Raw genomic sequence first — 18,144 nt, forward strand, 5'->3', positions numbered from 1 at the left:
TCAATACTGTGAGCAAAGATCGGGGTAAAATAACAGGCAATCACCCAAGTCACCGAGCCTGATCATTCGATCCATTGTCGCCTTTTGCGGTGACCGACCGAAGAATGAACAAGTGTTTGTATATGTATCATCTCGTTTGAGATAATGTAATTTCCCTGCAAAACCCTTATCGACACTCCGTTTGTCTCGAACTACGGATAATTCGACATTTCTTCGATAGTCCCGAAAATTTCGAGTCAACGAGATTTTCTTGCATACACCATTTATCACCGACACACATACCGACACTGGTAGCACGGAGTACACGCATATAGCACAAGTAAGAACGTTGTGTTTAACGCTGCCTTGATGTTTACAACCTGTGAGACCAACAAGCACGTTTGTGGTGTTGACAAACCCAGGATCTTAATCAGCGCGAATCTTGTATTCGAACCCACGATCATAGGATCACGGCAGTCCCAAGGGGCGCAACTCCGGCAACATTGTCACTTGTACGCCTAGTCTTGAAATGTCTGGGGTCATCATTTGTACAATGAGGTAGAAAATATAGACCGTGGTTCGAGTAAACAAACTACCCATATCATTTGGTAGTCAAGTGCATATTGCATCATAGAGCCATAGAGATTATTTACAAAATGCCTGTGTATAAGGTAGTATGACGTAGTAGATCCAGTTACAATTGTGCATGGCATGTCACATTAATTCCTGATCAAAGACTCGGAGACTTATAGTGACACCCTTAAAAACACGGGCATAATACGCTGACGGATAATGGGCGTGAACTATATGCATTGCGTCACTGGTATGAATATGTTGATGTATGATGTGTTATGAAAACACATGTATTCAGTTGTTGAAATAAAGTGTTCCATATTGTGGAATAAATAGTCATATATAACGGATATTTGCTTGTGTGAGTCTAATCAATGTTAACGTATTGTGTTCGTGCATTGTCGGGACGGTATAGCCGCTAGACACGATAGTTCATAGTGTATTGTTGGAGCATTCAATTCATAACAATCCAACGTATGGGCGGGATTGCACTGCCTTGTGGCAGGGCTGAAATATAGTGCTGTTTTCGCGCTATTTCGTCATCCAATCACCAGGTGCTTTGGGACATAGGTTGCAGGTGTGTTAGGATTCCCACCTGTGAACATGCCAAGGTGAGTCATTGTTACTGCCCCATACACACGCCCAAACAATCATTCACATCGCTAGCTGAAACCAACCGTGACTGTAGTGACCGGCATGCTCCACAGCAGATGGTGGCATTGATGCAGACATTGTTACACCAACCAGGCTATGAGCTTCTCTGGACGTACCCGGCCATGTTTCGCTGACCGCTGTTCTACCCTGACCACAGGTTTCATTGAAAGGAATCACGTTTGTAGGTAAGTGTTTCTATAGCAATATATATTGTGTGTGGAGTAGAGATATGTATAAGTGGTACAATGACCGAGTTCAATCTCGGCAGACTTGTGGGTGTCAAGTGTCGCATGCGTTGTCGTCTTCACAGGACGCGTATACTTGTGTATGTTATTATTGTTTATGCTGGTTGCAGATTCACGTAGAGATCCTTCTTATTTATGATTGAATCTTGACTCAACAAATAAATTGCAAATATATACTCACAATCATACTGTCAGACGATATTTTATCATTCAATGTAAAAAAATGTTTAGATTTTTTAGTGTTTAGATCCTCCACAAAAACCTAAACACGTGTAAGTCCAAACATGTTTATGGCTGTGTTTATCAGCTAAACGTGTTCAAGGTCCGTATACTCCCGTATACCCCCCTTTGATACCTTGATACAAAAACCTTCTTTGTAGGTTATTTGAAAAAGCGGCGCTTTCAAAGGACTTTTAACGTTTAATGGGAATACACAGCTTTTGACTGGGGGTGGTACGGGTGGCGGGGTTGGTGGGGGTGGTGTGAGTGTTTAACTGAAAAAAGTTAATTTAAGGGTCTTCAGACATACTTTCATTTCAGCTTCCGTTTCCTGTATGAGAGAAATACCTATGAGTAATATAGCAACAACACATTTATGAACATGACGCTATATAAACCCCGGCGGGATACAAACCTGCATCCTCTAGATTTGTAATCATTCACGCTATCACCTTGCTACAGAGGCTGTTGTCGTCACAAATGTCAATTTGGTTAAGTTGTACATTTTTAGGTTAATATTGTATCAAGTTCGCTGTACGTCCTGGTGGTATTTGTGTTGTACAAGTGCCTGTGAATCTGATTTCACATTATGAGTACATATTACATCTTATCCATATTTGACTTATTCCCCAATGATATGCACTTTATTGTTTAAAGGTTGCGCTTAGGTGATGTTTAGGCTGGGAGATGATAGCTCATTTCATGTGTTTAGTCTTTAAACACGTTAGATAGCAAAAAAAATGTGTATTCCGTTTTGGATTTAAACACAATCCGCAACATGTATAGATTTCAACATGTTTTGTATCTACCCGGGGTTGAATAGGTCTTCAGCAACCGATGCCTGCCGTAAAAGGAGGCTATCCTTGTCGTTAGAGGCGACTAATGGGCTCGGGTGGTCAGACTCATGATTTGGTTGATGCATGTCATCGATCCCAATCGCGTGGATCGATGCTCATGATGTCAGTCAATGGATTGTCTTGTCCAGACCGCCGTCATATAGGTAGAACAGTGCTGAGTGCGGCGTTAAACAACAAACAAACAAACATGTTTTGTATCATGTGTTTACATTCTTGACACAATTTTACGATGTACACAGAGGTTACAGTGTGTTTTGGGTGATTAATATCCTGTAAAGGAATAAACAATTAGAGAGCTACATACATAGTGTTTTTTCGTAATACAGGATACCATCTCAAAACACACACTGTCATCTCTTCTACGTGGCATCTAAACATGTTTTTTTATAGAAACGTGGGCATTGATATATTACGTCAGAGAAACAGTGATTAGTCAGTCGGACACACACTCCGTCACAGTGATGACTTAGCATTAGGCCGCAAACAATAAAAACATAACAGGCTGATTTGCTTATCAAGTGACCAGACTTCTCTCTTGTTTGTGAGGGGGCACGGGTGGCCCAGACGTCTAAGGCCCCGCCCATTATGGGTTCGAATCCCGGTTCGCTCCGGTTATGTTTCTAGGTTTGTCAGCACAATATCCGTGCTCGTGGGTTTCACCAAAGTGGTCAACGTCTGAGACCTGCATAAATTCGGGCTTTCCTCCCACATTAAGTTGACACGCCGTGATAAAACTCGAATACTGTTAAAGGTGGCGTTAAACCCAACTCACTCACTCATATTATATTCATTATGAAAATTTTTGCATCATGTATTCATCGGGAAATCATTATCTGCTCAATATATATTCATCATGCAATCACTGTGTTCATTATATATTCATCATGCAATCACTGTGTTCATTATATGTTCATCATGCAATCATTGTGTTCATTATATATTCATCATGCAATCATTGTGTTCATTATATATTCATCATGCAATCCTAGTGTTCATTGTGCATTATATAACCAGTATCTGTTGATTATATCTCTTTCATATATCCTTTAGACATATATATTTATCATATATTCATTATATATCCATCATGTGTTCAATATATTTTTCTTCATTATATTCATCATATGTCCATAATAGGTCCTTTATATGTTTATTATATGTGACGCGCCAGGATAAAAGAGACCTTATGGGTGTTTGTAAACAAATGCATCTTTTCTGAAAGCAGAGCAGACCGGTCTAATGGAAACCTTTCGGTGGGCTTTACATATAATTTTGCATAGTTAAAAAGATATGTTACGATAACCGCGACAGCGAGGAGCATGACGCAATGTATTTTACACATGAAAGCTACGGGAAGCTCGGGCTTCGTACACACAAAGCCAACAATGGGAAAGAATACGCAAATGGAAAAGGTTTTTCACGTTTCAGGATATTTTCTTCACGAAAGTTCACCTTTTCTCGACACATGTTTATCTCAATGTATAAATTTAAATGAACTAGATTAAAAACATATGTCATTTGTTGGATGGACTGTGTAAGATGTGACGAGCGTACATCTCGCCACACTGGCTGACCGCAGGGAAATCTGAGTAGGAATGGAGTCAGACACAGACAACAGTCAATATAGTTCCAACTGAAACTTGTCTTTCGGACAGTGGCGTAAAATACCATCAAGGCATAAAGATTGTCTATAGATTTTTTTTTAACTTTGTCAGTGATCAACTTTCACAGCAATCCATCAGTCCTCCCGCTAGGGGCGCTGTCCTTTATCAAGATCCTCCTTGTTGGTATGAAATATTCGTCTTAATTATCAATCGACAGACTTATATTCTCCCATTAAGCTGAAATCTTGTTCTAACAAATTAGTTTCACTTGCGACATCAGCCGTGAAGATCCCGTTGGAATTGGCCTTCAAACAACCCATGCTTGTCGTAAGAGTACTAACAGTACCGGCTGGTAGGTGAGAGTTTTCTGGCGGGGGAGGGGACAATCGTCACTCGTTGAAAGAAAACGTGAAAGTCGGCTTGATGGTGTTCAAGTGACAATTCGTGGTCATTAAAAGAGGAAGAGAAGAAGGAGGGGCATTTCTAGGATTTTGAGGGGGGTCGGGTTGGGGTTGGGGTGGGGTGTGTGCTCAGTTTGAGTGACTGCTCCCTGCTAGAACTTTACCCTGACACCTCCCTACCAGAGCATAACCCTGACACTTCCCTACCAGAACATAACCCTGACAACTCCCTACAGCACATAACCCTGACAACTCCCTACCAGAACATAACCCTGACAACTCCCTGACATGGTTCATGCATGTCATCGTATCCCAATTGCGTGGATCGATGCTCATGATGTCAATCACCGGATTGTCCAGCACAGACTCGATTATTTACAGACCGCCGTCATCCAGCAATTTGGATGATATATTCTTTTGTGTAAGTAGATGTACCCATAAGGAAAGATCAGCAGCTTTATGTGCGGTTTTAAACTACAAACAAGCAAATCAGTACACGCATGCGTCACATACGTTATTATGAATAGAGAATATTTGCAGTTTCATTTGGTTGAAAAACATGTTTTTCCGAACTCGTGACTTAAATATGTAATAATATATTACATTTTGAATAACAATCGCAATGAATTCATAGTTGTAAATGAACTAAACTTTAAACTGGGAATAGGCTATTCAGTGCCGGTAAACACCGAGTCAGCTGTCGGGGTAAGTAGTGTTTCAGAAGTAACGGGGTCCGGACAAGGGAGGTTACACTGTATATGGTACGTGCGATCTGTACGTTGGTTTACTTTGTGATTTGTTAGAGGATGACAGCTGATACTGCGTAGTTGTAGTCAACCAAGAAACAAATATTTTGCATTCTCAAAATTGGTGATGATCAAGGTGATAGACATGGTTGTGTTACCATGCTCATCTATATAGTGTGTCATCAGATATGTATGTCAGCTTCCTTCGCCTGGACCGGCAACAGTGGGAGTATTCGAGCGTGCATTCTTATTCTCTTAAAGGGTCAGTGTTAGTATAAAGTTTCAGCTTTTTTCTGTACTATAAATACGTTGGGAGGGCTGCCCCAGGATACCGTATCACATATTTCAGGGTAGAGGAGATATAGGACCAGTTTAACTAGACATATTTGTGTACTTTTGCGGCCTTAATGCACCGCTCTCATTCCACTTTGTAGACATCCTACTGTAACAGTGTGTTGTTGTGTTTTGAAGTTGTGTGTGTTTTGGCAAGTTCATTGTTAATCAACAAATTGTGTCTCCTAATGGAAGAAAATGCAAAGTGTCCCACTCAAACCAAACACCCGTATCAAAAATCTCAATGACAATGGATCTGTAGGTTATCAGAGCGTACACAAAAAGCATATCATATTCCTGTCCTTCTGAAGGTGAAGATCCAAGGAGGCTTGTGGTATCTTTCGTTAACACATCCAAGGTAAGTGTGAGTGTAAATATGTTCCCCTGAACTTTGGTTATGGAGGAGTCGATATACCCGTGGATCAATATACCCGGAATGAGGACTGTTTTTCCTTCCCCAGGTCAACTTCTACATATGAATGTTTACACCTGGGATTGCTTCATCGCCATAAGCACCGCCGTGACATAATCCAGCCATTTCATGTTTATCTGGATTCCAAATCTATAATCCACTGATGTATTCACATCTGATTACTTTAATAACACTTTCTAAAAAATAATTCCTAATTTCCTTGATAATTTAGATTTTTAAAACATTTTCTTTGACGGCGAGGGGAAAATCAAATGGAGCTAATGACATTGAACAACATATATGTTTTGCCGTTTCATATTTTTACCTTTAAAGAAATAGCTGTTAACGTTACGCTCACTTCTTTAACAATCAGCTCACTCTGGCTAATGCTTGAATGTGGTGATACCAGTAGATAATTTATATTCGTGAGCATTGATCTACGCAATGGGGATACGAAAACAGGCAATCAACCAAGTCACCAAGCCTGACCACCCGATCAAATTTGGCAGGCGTGGGTTGCTGAGGACCTGTAGTCTAATACGGAATCCCCGGGAGGGAGGTGGTGCATGAATAGTATGTAGAATGTACATATATGTTGAATGGATGGTACATGAATAGTAAGTAGATGGTACATATATGTTGAATGGATAGTACATGAATAGTATGTAGAATGTACATATATGTTGAATGGATAGTACATGAATAGTAAGTAGATGGTACATATATGTTAAATGGATGGTACATGAATAGTAAGTAGATGGTACATATATGTTGAATGGATGGTACATGAATAGTATTTAGAATGTACATATATGTTGAATGGATGGTACATGAATAGTATTTAGAATGTACATATATGTTGAATGGATGGTACATGAATAGTAAGTAGATGGTACATGCATGTTAAATTCATGGTACATGAATAGTAAGTAGAATGTACATATATGTTAAATGGATGGTACATGAATAGTAAGTAGATGGTACATATATGTTAAATGGATGGTACATGAATAGTATGTAGAATGTACATATATGTTAAATGGATGGTACATGAATAGTAAGTAGATGGTACATGCATGTTAAATTCATGGTACATGAATAGTAAGTAGATGGTACATGCATGTTAAATGGATAGTACATTAATAGTAAGTAGATGGTACATGCATGTTAAGTGGATAGTACATTAATAGTAAGTAGATGGTACATGCATGTTAAATGGATAGTACATTAATAGTAAGAAGATGGTACATACATGTTAAATGGATGGTACATAAATAGTAAGTAGAATGTACATATATGTTGAATGGATGGTACATGAATAGTAAGTAGATGGTACATGCATGTTAAATTCATGGTACATGAATAGTAAGTAGAATGTACATATATGTTAAATGGATGGTACATGAATAGTAAGTAGATGGTACATATATGTTAAATGGATGGTACATGAATAGTATGTAGAATGTACATATATGTTAAATGGATGGTACATGAATAGTAAGTAGATGGTACATGCATGTTAAATTCATGGTACATGAATAGTAAGTAGATGGTACATATATGTTGAATGGATGGTACATGAATAGTATTTAGAATGTACATATATGTTGAATGGATGGTACATGAATAGTATTTAGAATGTACATATATGTTGAATGGATGGTACATGAATAGTAAGTAGATGGTACATGCATGTTAAATTCATGGTACATGAATAGTAAGTAGAATGTACATATATGTTAAATGGATGGTACATGAATAGTAAGTAGATGGTACATATATGTTAAATGGATGGTACATGAATAGTATGTAGAATGTACATATATGTTAAATGGATGGTACATGAATAGTAAGTAGATGGTACATGCATGTTAAATTCATGGTACATGAATAGTAAGTAGATGGTACATGCATGTTAAATGGATAGTACATTAATAGTAAGTAGATGGTACATGCATGTTAAGTGGATAGTACATTAATAGTAAGTAGATGGTACATGCATGTTAAATGGATAGTACATTAATAGTAAGAAGATGGTACATACATGTTAAATGGATGGTACATAAATAGTAAGTAGATGGTACATGCATGTTAAATGGGTGGTACATGAATCGTAAGTAGATGGTACATACATGTTAAATAGATACATGAATAGTGAGTAGATGGTAAATATAAGATGTGTGGATGGTACGCGAGTGGTACAATATAGTAAGTAGACGGTACATGTTAGATGGGTGTTGTTGTAGATGAATCATTAGCCACGGTCCTATTGCTGTGTGACTGCTTGCAATGTGTCTCGGTTGGTTTGCGAACAGTCAGGCTAACTGCCATCCTATGTTTATGTCCAAACACAGAATGTGAGATGAACCATCTGTTCACACAGCTTCCCAAGGTATAAAAACTCAAACCTGAACACCTGGTAGCATACATTCTGGAACCATGGTTCATCAAGGGCTCTGTAATACTGACGGAAGACAAGGAAGGTTAACCTGGTGGATTAACATGTATCAAATAGCACGATTTTAACATGATGCAGCATTTTGATGCCCCCACAAAGGGTGCGGGACTATGTTTGTTTATCAATGCTTGGTTTTCTCTAAAGAGGGGCGATACAATATATTTTTTCTTCTTTTTTTTTACCCTGAATATATTATGCTTATTCATGTCTGCATTGTCATACCAGGTGAATTTGATCACCGTGTATAAATATGCTGAATTGATATTGCACATAGCGTAATATTACTTGAAATACTACATAGTTGCACGTTCGTACAACGAAAATTGCAATATATAGTAGATTTAATGAAATAACTTAATATAATATTATTTGATTAAATGTACAGTACACATCGGGTGACAATAAAATAATATTTGATTTGATATCGAAATTCTGATGACATTGTAAACGTTTGAACGGGGCTTTTGAGGGGAGGGAAATTGAACGGAATAGGTCCTACGTCATATTAAAATGGTACATGTGACATGTACGATCAATCGTCGTGAACATCTGCCTCTCACCTGTAACATCGGATGTTACACCTGTCAGTTACAGCTCACGTTCATCCAAGTTGTGTGGGTATTTCTCAGTTGACAAGGTAGGTTTGTTTACCGTGTTCTACATCTTGTGGTGGCCGCAAATGGCGTTTAATCTAATTAACAAATTTTAATGATTTGTATTCAAACTAACTGGGAGCAACAAGTCTATGAAGCTTTACCCATGAACCTCTGTAGGGTATTATATATCATACGCTCGTCCAAACCGGGTTCTAACGTAATTCCGACAATAATAGAGAGGAAATGGGACAAAAAGAGTAAAAACAATAATTCGAGTCCACGCGCATACATTTAAGCTGTCTGAAATGCTCGCGAAAAAAACCCTTTATGGGATATTGGAGAGGGGATGTTAGGTGTGGTGTGTCGTACGTGTGATTTGATGTGTGGGGTATGGGGTGTGGGGTGTGGCGCGGGATGTGTGGGATATTGGATGTGGGATGTGGGATGTGGGGTGTGACCGTGTTGGGTGTGGAATTGGTGATGTCGGACGTGGGGTGTTGGTGTGAAATGTGGGATATTGTATTCCCACACAGTTGGCATATAGTGGTGACTTTTATTAGTGGTCAGTTAAAACAGCGCGTCATACCGTAAGAGTAAGTTGGGCTTAACGCCGCTTTGTATTTCAGTTATATCGCGACGTGTCAGCTTGATGTCAGAAAAATGCCCCAAGTGATGCAGGTCTGAGACGTTACTACTTCGGAGAATCTCACGAGCACGGATATAGCGCTAACACACCTGGCAACACAATCGGGTTGAGATTCGAACCCACGAGATCATATGTTTCTTGCACTCTTAACACACAACTGTGCACATCAAAGCGCGGCGCTTTAGATAACTGGGTCACCCGTGCCCCGAGTAGCAATCTTGCTGAAACGTTGTTTTTTTCATGGTAGGAATTGAAACTCATTTTAGAGGCATTGATGTCATTGTCTTTAAATATGTTATCACACAAGCGTTGTAAATAGTGTCAACGGCAACGTTCACTGCGGATATAATTACCGGAAGCAAGCTCTTCCCATTGCAGTTACACTAGCACACGGGATGTGTATCTAATGACTCTGCACTTTAGTGAGCGCGTACGCAGTAACCCGTGCGTTCAAGCGGACTTTTTACAAGAGAGAATGCCCGAGAATGGGAATGATTTGGCAAATTTCATGCTTACTACGAGCGGGTATATTTAAGCCGAATGCCCGCGTGTTCTAGCTGTAGATGCCGAATTCCCAACGATCTGCTCCTTGCCTTGAGACTATTGGGAATTCTAGACCGGGAGCGCAAGTAGGTAGACACATTTTGAATATCGACATGCCATTAAATAACACATGCGTATAACTGATATGACGGTCACGGTATGCGTTGTGGGTAGCCCATTTAAAGCAGAAGATGACGAAATTCTACATGTTTCTATAAACCATATACAGCATCCCTGCTATAAAGATACAGGGTTTGGTGGATGAAATGGGTCATGTTTGTCTGAAGATAGGTGCGGAATCGTGGCTGTGCATTTCTCCGCTGTTACCACCACCATCTCCTGGTCGATAATACACCGCCGCCATTCACTCAACAGTGAAGCTCTGATAGAGTGCGATGCTGATTTTACTGTCTCGGCTTGTGTCTAATCCAGTCACAATATTCGGGGCAATACTGAAAGAAAATATTTAAAGAAAATTGTTTGGAAACCAGGGTTTTTTACGATTTAACCATGTCCTTTCAAATATACGTTGACATTCGTTGTGAAGGCTGGTCCTAAGAAATTAACATCAAATTGTATTAGAACGTTGCTATTGAGTGAATCGGAGCTATGTATTAGCGCTCCAGTAAAAGTAGTGTTACTTTTTGGAGCGTCACTGGGGTATAATTGTTACGTATTTGAGCGTCACTGGGGTATAACTGTTACGGTTTGGAGCGTAACGGGGTTTAATTGTTCCGGATTGGTGCGTCACTAGGGTATAATTGTTACGGTTTGGAACGTCACTGGGGTATAATTGTTACGTATTTGAGCGTCACTGTCGGGTGTAAGATTAGGTCTTCAGCAATCCATGCTTGCCGTAAAAGGCGACTATGCTTGTCGTAAGAGGCGACTAACGGGATCGGGTGGTCAGGCTCGCTGACTTGGTTGACTTGGTCGTATCCCAATTGCGTGGATCGATGCTCATGATATTAATCACTGGATTGTCTGGTCCAGACTCGATTATATAAATACCGCCGTCACATAGCTGGAATGTTGATGAGTGCGGCGTTAAACAACGAACCAATCATATATAAGTATTAAGTGAGTAACAGTCACTCCTTACTGGCGATAGGGGATCGCACCAAAGGCTTAATTGTAAGTAGTGTCTTTTATTACACGAGAGTGGTCGGCGTGGACCAAGAGTGTTAGCGTACATGGAGAAACCACTCATGCATGGTTAGACAGCCCAGGCATAGTGAAGCTCGAAAAATATGAGGTCAAGCCAATTAGACTACCGTGGTTGTTATCTTAAGATGCATGACAAGTGGCATGTCGCTTGGGGTCAGTCAACAACCTTTAATTACATATTCAGATTCAGATTCAATTTCATTCGTGACCAACTCGTGTTTTTCCGGGACAAGCCGAATAGCGACTCGTGCCATTTTAGCGACCGGGTTCCGCCTTATCGCAAACGGGCATACCTGAAACAATTGTCAACTCGTTGCGTAATGGTTCACACATTTCCCCATATATTAAATATATTTCAGATGCAATTTAAAGCACATCGGGACATGCGGAATTATACAGTATGATTGAACACATTTAACTGTGTCTTGGGTATATTTTAGATGCAAAACATATGTAAAATCAAAAATTATTTAAATCATACGTGCATTCTGATTGGTTTGTCGTATTTTCGCACATAACATTCATCGATAGGGGGACGAGTCTTCTTGCATGTAACGGAAAGGGGCGAGTGGTGACGAATGATTCAATTTAAGTCTCCATAAACCACTAACGGTGGTACAAGAGCCAAACAAAGCGCAGATAAATAATATAGGTACATCAAGAATGGCTGTGTATATTTGCGTTTGGATTTCAAGGCATTGATACAGTCCATATAAATTCAGACGGGTATTTCAATTCGTTTAACTTTGTCGTTGTTATCAGACATTTAAATGAGTGTACATTAAACTATACAAGGTATTTCTCAGGTGTAAGTGACAATGTTTTATCAACAAAAACCTCACAACGGACTATATAAGGGAACTCGTCAGCAGCTGTTGTAGAATTACAAAGTGTACATAAACGTTGATCTTTAGGGATATTATTCCATCGGCCAGTCTCAAAGGGTAGGTTGTGATTTGTTGTTCGAAATTTTAAAGGCGGATATGCTATAGATTTAGGTTATAGAAGATGGTATTTCTTTGAGATATTTATTTTAGAATCGGGGCGGTCGGGTAGCCTAGTGGTTAAGGCGCTCGCTCGTCACGCCGAAGACCCGGGTTCGATTACCGACATGGGTACAATGTGTGAAGCCTATTTCTTGTGTCCCCCGCCGGGATATTGCTGGAACATTACTTAAAGCGGCGTAAAACTCACTCACTTATAGTAGAATCCTTTATAGCTTCTAGTTATAGAGCCTCTCCGTGTCTGGAAGAATTGATCTGTCAGTACTCTATCTACTGTTGAGACTAGCCACTATGTATTAAAGTCCCCGGGTATGCTTAATACTTTGCTGAGTCCACATGAGTTAAGTAAACTTTCTACAGAGTTAAACCAGTTACACTGATTCGTGCTAACATTGGCTTCCATCTTTATAAAATCAATCACTAGTTTTGTTGATTTAACTTGTTCAGTATTCGTTACAGTTTTATGCCAGTCTAATTTATGCCTAAAACTGTCTTGGCTATTTGTATACTAAGAGGTACTCTTCCTAGTTAACCGTAGGCTATTTTAAAACATATTAGATATACAAATGACGGACAACGTTACAGAGGACGGACAGGCCAAGCTGTGACGCTTAATTATCTGTGACGTCAGTGCGCCAACTCTGCTAGACGATAACGTTTTACTTTGGCATCCAAAGGATCAAAATGATCAAAATCAGGAGGAATCTTCTATTCTGCATACGGGCTACTGTGTCAGCCGTGCCGCCTTATATAAATAGAACCAGGCAACATCACCATTACCTTTGTTGAATATTGACGTGCTCTAAAAATGTATGCAATAGGCAAGTCTTGATGTCAATATTTCTTTTTCATATCAGAAATTTCAGTATTGATCAGATATGTAAACGAGTGACACCTGCCGGGATACGGACATGTGCACGTCTATCATAACAATTTTATCATTTTAACAAAATATGTTCGCGAGGAAATATGTGCAGCAGCTTGGCGAAAACTAATTGAATGAGTAGCCACCGTTTAGAATCCAACATCCCACATACGTCACCAACACCCATGAAATGAAATATATCAACACTCATCCATTATGATTGAAAATTCCTTGACAATCCTCGGAGTTTTCGTTTCCGTTTTGCTTTGTCCTCAAATCTAAGTGAAGTCTTAATTTCTAATTTCTAAATTAGGCACAGAATATCCTGTCTTCCAACATGGACGCCATGTTGTACAAACTGTATGCGGCGGTGGATTCAATAATATCCCTACGACACCGGGGTATTATGTAGGAAGCGGAAAGAGCCCAGTTTACCCGAGTGGGGGCCCCGAATGACATAATAATCGCTCTCGCAATTTGTACAAAATGTAAATATGCAAGATGTGAAGTTAAGGATCACTACTGCTGACGAGGGTGTGATGTTGACTGAATTATTTACATGCTATGGATAAGACGGATACGGGAATCCTCTTATAAGGATTCACGGACCTATATTAATATCCACTGATTATACAAAACCAGGGGCGGTCGGGTAGCCTAGTGGTTAAAGCGTTCGCTCATCACGCCGAAGACCCGGGTTCGATTCCCGACATGGGTACAATGTGTGAAGCCCATTTCTGGTGTCCCCCGCCGTGATATTGCTGGAATATTGCTAAAAGCGGCGTAAAACCATACTCACTCACTCACTCACTCACTACAAAACAGACTAAATCACTGAGCAGTGATGAAATCCGCCATGTCACTAGTCCCAATTACATGTGCTTGAATTCTGCTGTAATGCTGACAGATGGGTATCTCTGTGTCAAGAGTTCAATCCTGCAGTGAAATAGATCTGCAGCCTGCCGAGCCATCTGCTCGATATAGGATGTTTCGCAGGACAAATCAGTTCACACTATTTTCGATGTAACATATATCATTCACGAGAAATAATTCAGTGGTCTCTATCTATTTCACGGGCTTGTATGCAGGACCGGTTGTTGTAGAGTTGATGTTTTATTCATACGCGCTTCGCTTTGCTGTCAATTGTCAGAGTGTAATACCAACGAGAACTGAAAATAATTGCCCATAAATGTCTATTGCTGACGGTAAACATGACATTGCCGAGTTTGTACTGTTGAAAGAACTATTTAGTTAGAACCAGTGTACTGCATTCAGTACACAGCGACTGAGATCAGGGGTAGAATAGGTCTTCAGTAACCCATGCTTGCCGTAAAAGGCGACTATGCTTGTCGTAAGAGGCGACTAACAGGAATAGGTGGTCAGGCTCCATGACTTGGTTGATGCATGTCATCGTATCCCAATTGCATGGATCGATGCTCATGATGTCAATCACTGGATTGTCTGGTCCAGACTCGATTATTTTACAGACCGCTGTCATATAGCTGGAATATTGCTGAGTGCGGCGTTAAACAACAAACAAACAAACAAACAAACATTACGAAGATACTGTTTTGAATCAGTGTCCGTTTTACATCTGGGGAGCACCTGAAACAGAGTGAAACTAAAACATACATTTAAAAAGGGAGGTGATCGGATTCACTTCTGGGGTCTACAACTAAATCCAATACGGATTCAAACAAACTGGAAGATACAATGACATAATCTATTAAACTTGTTCCGTTACAAGTAATACATATGAAAGCTTCAGGTGAATCTCCAGATTTACTACCATTGAGAGTGTGAATTCCCCATACTCAACTCAAGTCCAACAGACACACGCCAAATCGATTGTTTCACGGTCCTGTGTTGCACGAAGTTCACGAAACGTGTCAGCTTCATTAATGTCACCGAGCTGAAGTAGGTCAACATCCGACTCATCATCAACAATAACATCCTCGTTGACTCCAGTGCATGAAATAAAATCACCTAAAACATCATTTCAATTCCACGTTCACTTTTGTTTGTAGCTGTATAAGTGTCAACTTCCTCAAAACCGTTATTTTCATCCATGCTGTATAACGGGGAAATTCCGGGCAGAATGTTTTTAAATCCCATCAGAATAGTTGTCCTGTTTGTCGAAGATAAAACACGAAAAATACGAGTTCACCCACTCGTCCTGAATCCTAATTCAAATCGAACGTGCCTTAAATCGAGAAATGTAGTAAAACCTATAATCCTCAAGTTCAGGACAAAATCACTGTGCTGGAAGCTGCAAAAGAGACACTGACAGGTTAAGAGGGACTGTGACAGACAGACAGACAATAATTTATTTGCGTCTCACCCATAAGGTACATTGTACAGTATACATATAAATCAAAACATGCTTAAAACTTACGACCAGTCGTAAAACGACTTATGAGAGACGATATGATCATAAAACCAACTTATATACTAAAATGAATATACAAAATGTCATACAATATATACATCATGAATATAAAATAGATCGGCGCTTCAATAAAATATCATAGCAGGTTTTGGTCACGTAAATGGTGAGATCGGAGCTGGATAGAAGTAGTATAAATTGCTCACAGTAGGAATAGCCTTTGAAATACGGATCAGTAAAAGTACATCGTTTAAGAAGATCTGTTCTCACATCATTATATAGTGGGCATAAAAGTAAGACGTGAATCTCGTCCTCCACACAGTCTCTACAGTTAAAACAAAATCGCTCTTCTGCTGGAATATTAGAATAGCGGCCAGTTTCTAACTTTAATGGGGCTACCCCGCATCTAAATTTAGCGAGCGCACTTCTGTGGCAACGACTCGGTGGTTTCTTAACGTAATCTTCCGTATCGTAATGGTGTTTGAAACGCCAGTGTAGGTAACACTGTGTGTTAGTCTTGACAATACACAGAGAGTGCGTAACACAAGAAGTGTGCTTATACCACCCATGGTCAAGGCGAGGAAGGAGGGTAAGGCGGCGTACTTATCTTATGACAAGTTTGTTATCGAGGACAAGATACATGCAGGGAAAGACAATGACATTACAGAAATAGGAAGAAATAGAAAACACGATTCCAACAGGAGGGATTTTTAGATAAGGACTTCGACCAGGGTAAGTACGGTGACCAGACACGTAAGGGACGTGGCCATGGCTCTAATGAAAACATCACAGTGAACGACACAGGAGACAATAACTACTCGGTCAGTGTAGTCAGGACCCTTGCAGTTCCGGGGTAGGATAGGTCTTCAGCTTGTTTTAAGGGGTGACTTAGGGTATCGGGTGGTCAGGCTCGCTGACTTGGTTGATGTATGTTATCGTATCCCAATTGTGGATCGATGCTCATGATGTCCATCACTGGATTGTCTGGTCCAGACTCGATTATTTTACAGGCCGCCGTCATATAGCTGGAATATTGCTGAGTGCGGTGTTAAACAAACAAACAAACAAACAAACAAACAAACAGACTTATCAGCCTTACAGTAGTGTGAATACCTGCAGTTGGAACATTCAGATAATTCACTTGGTGCTTAACGACCACCTGCCTGTTCAGTCAGGAATTACATGGTTTTGATATCATAAATCATCACTGATTATCTTTTGAAATGAAAATGTTAAGAGAAAAATGGGCTACCCCGATGAATGAGAACCGTGCAACATAGGTTACATGAAGATCTAGATCTGCTGTGTATATGTCCATAGTGCGTTGTCTTTGATATGAATACGAATTCACACAAAGCGAATATGACACACTATGACGAGTAGGTCCTGTCAATCATACGTAGGGACCGACCATTTGATATTCCGGGGGTGGGCACGGGGATTTTATCGAAAATAAATTGTACCTGATAAAACTTAAAAACATAATTACATCTTTGTTTCATTAATATCTGCCAATGCGGATAACCTATATTTACTAAACATTCAATCTATGATTGGCTGCACACGCCCACTGAGTAGACAGTGTCAGTCAGTCTATTTAACACTGGGTTACACCCAACTGATTTTGAAAGTATGTACTGAACCGATTTTAAGGTAATTGGGATCAACCAGGGCCCATATGAGGGAGGGGACTGGATCACTTTTGCAAAAAATAATGTTCCCTAAAATCCTTGAATTTTTCCACTCATCCTTTCACAAACCACCCCACCCCCCACGACCACCACCACCCCCCACCCCGAAACAACATAACTCGTACACTGCTGGTTGTCCTGAACAATAATTGGTTGTCGTTTGAGAAGTTGTTTGTGTGTCTCGAGAAAGTAAACTGTTTCAAACAAACTATCCCACCCTACCAAGGAATCAGTTTTACAGTAACACCAATGTGTTAAAGTGACTAATTTTCTATTCTTAATGGAATATGTGAAACCAGAATGAACTGAGTTAAGCACCGCCTACTACATATTTGCTAACAGGAAAGCCAATAAAATCCATGCTGTAGTTATTTTCTGACGACACACGTTTCTTGGTTCACCAAGTTACATATTCATATTAAAACCCTGAAGCAGAAATCGATTATCATTATTGTAAGTTTCCGATTAGTTCTGACGACAATCTGGGAGAAACATACATTTCTCTTGCACAGCTGTTTACGGCGGGTATCGATACTTTTTTATACATTTATCAAAATGTCTATGTTGATATTTCTAAAACAGACGTGTATGTTCTGGACGTATTGATTGATGCGCCTTTTCTAAAAAGAAGGGATGGTCCTAACCTTTGTCAATGTCAATTAGCACTCTCAGTATACACCACAAGCTGATCTTATATAATTGCACTTGATCATGCTGCATCAAATACTGGAATCCATACAAAAAACAGACTTTGTGCGACCCGTT

General features: G+C 39.8%; 1 protein-coding gene across 7 annotated transcripts in view; it reads left to right on the forward strand.

The window, feature by feature from the left end:
- Positions 1-1,025: 1,025 nt before the first annotated feature.
- LOC124135353 (b(0,+)-type amino acid transporter 1-like) overlaps positions 1,026-18,144 on the forward strand; it is a 31,110-nt gene continuing 13,991 nt past the window's right edge. Inside the window, exon 1 of one of the 7 annotated variants that reach the window (XM_046500651.2) lies at positions 1,026-1,163. The gene's annotated coding sequence lies outside the window, so the exon portion shown is untranslated. The other 6 variants (XM_046500648.2, XM_046500650.2, XM_046500653.2 and 3 more) reach the window with 6 other exon arrangements.

The sequence above is a fragment of the Haliotis rufescens genome, unplaced genomic scaffold (assembly GCF_023055435.1).
Source record: "Haliotis rufescens isolate VD_foot unplaced genomic scaffold, xgHalRufe1.0.p SCAF_19, whole genome shotgun sequence".
Taxonomy (NCBI): domain Eukaryota; kingdom Metazoa; phylum Mollusca; class Gastropoda; order Lepetellida; family Haliotidae; genus Haliotis; species Haliotis rufescens.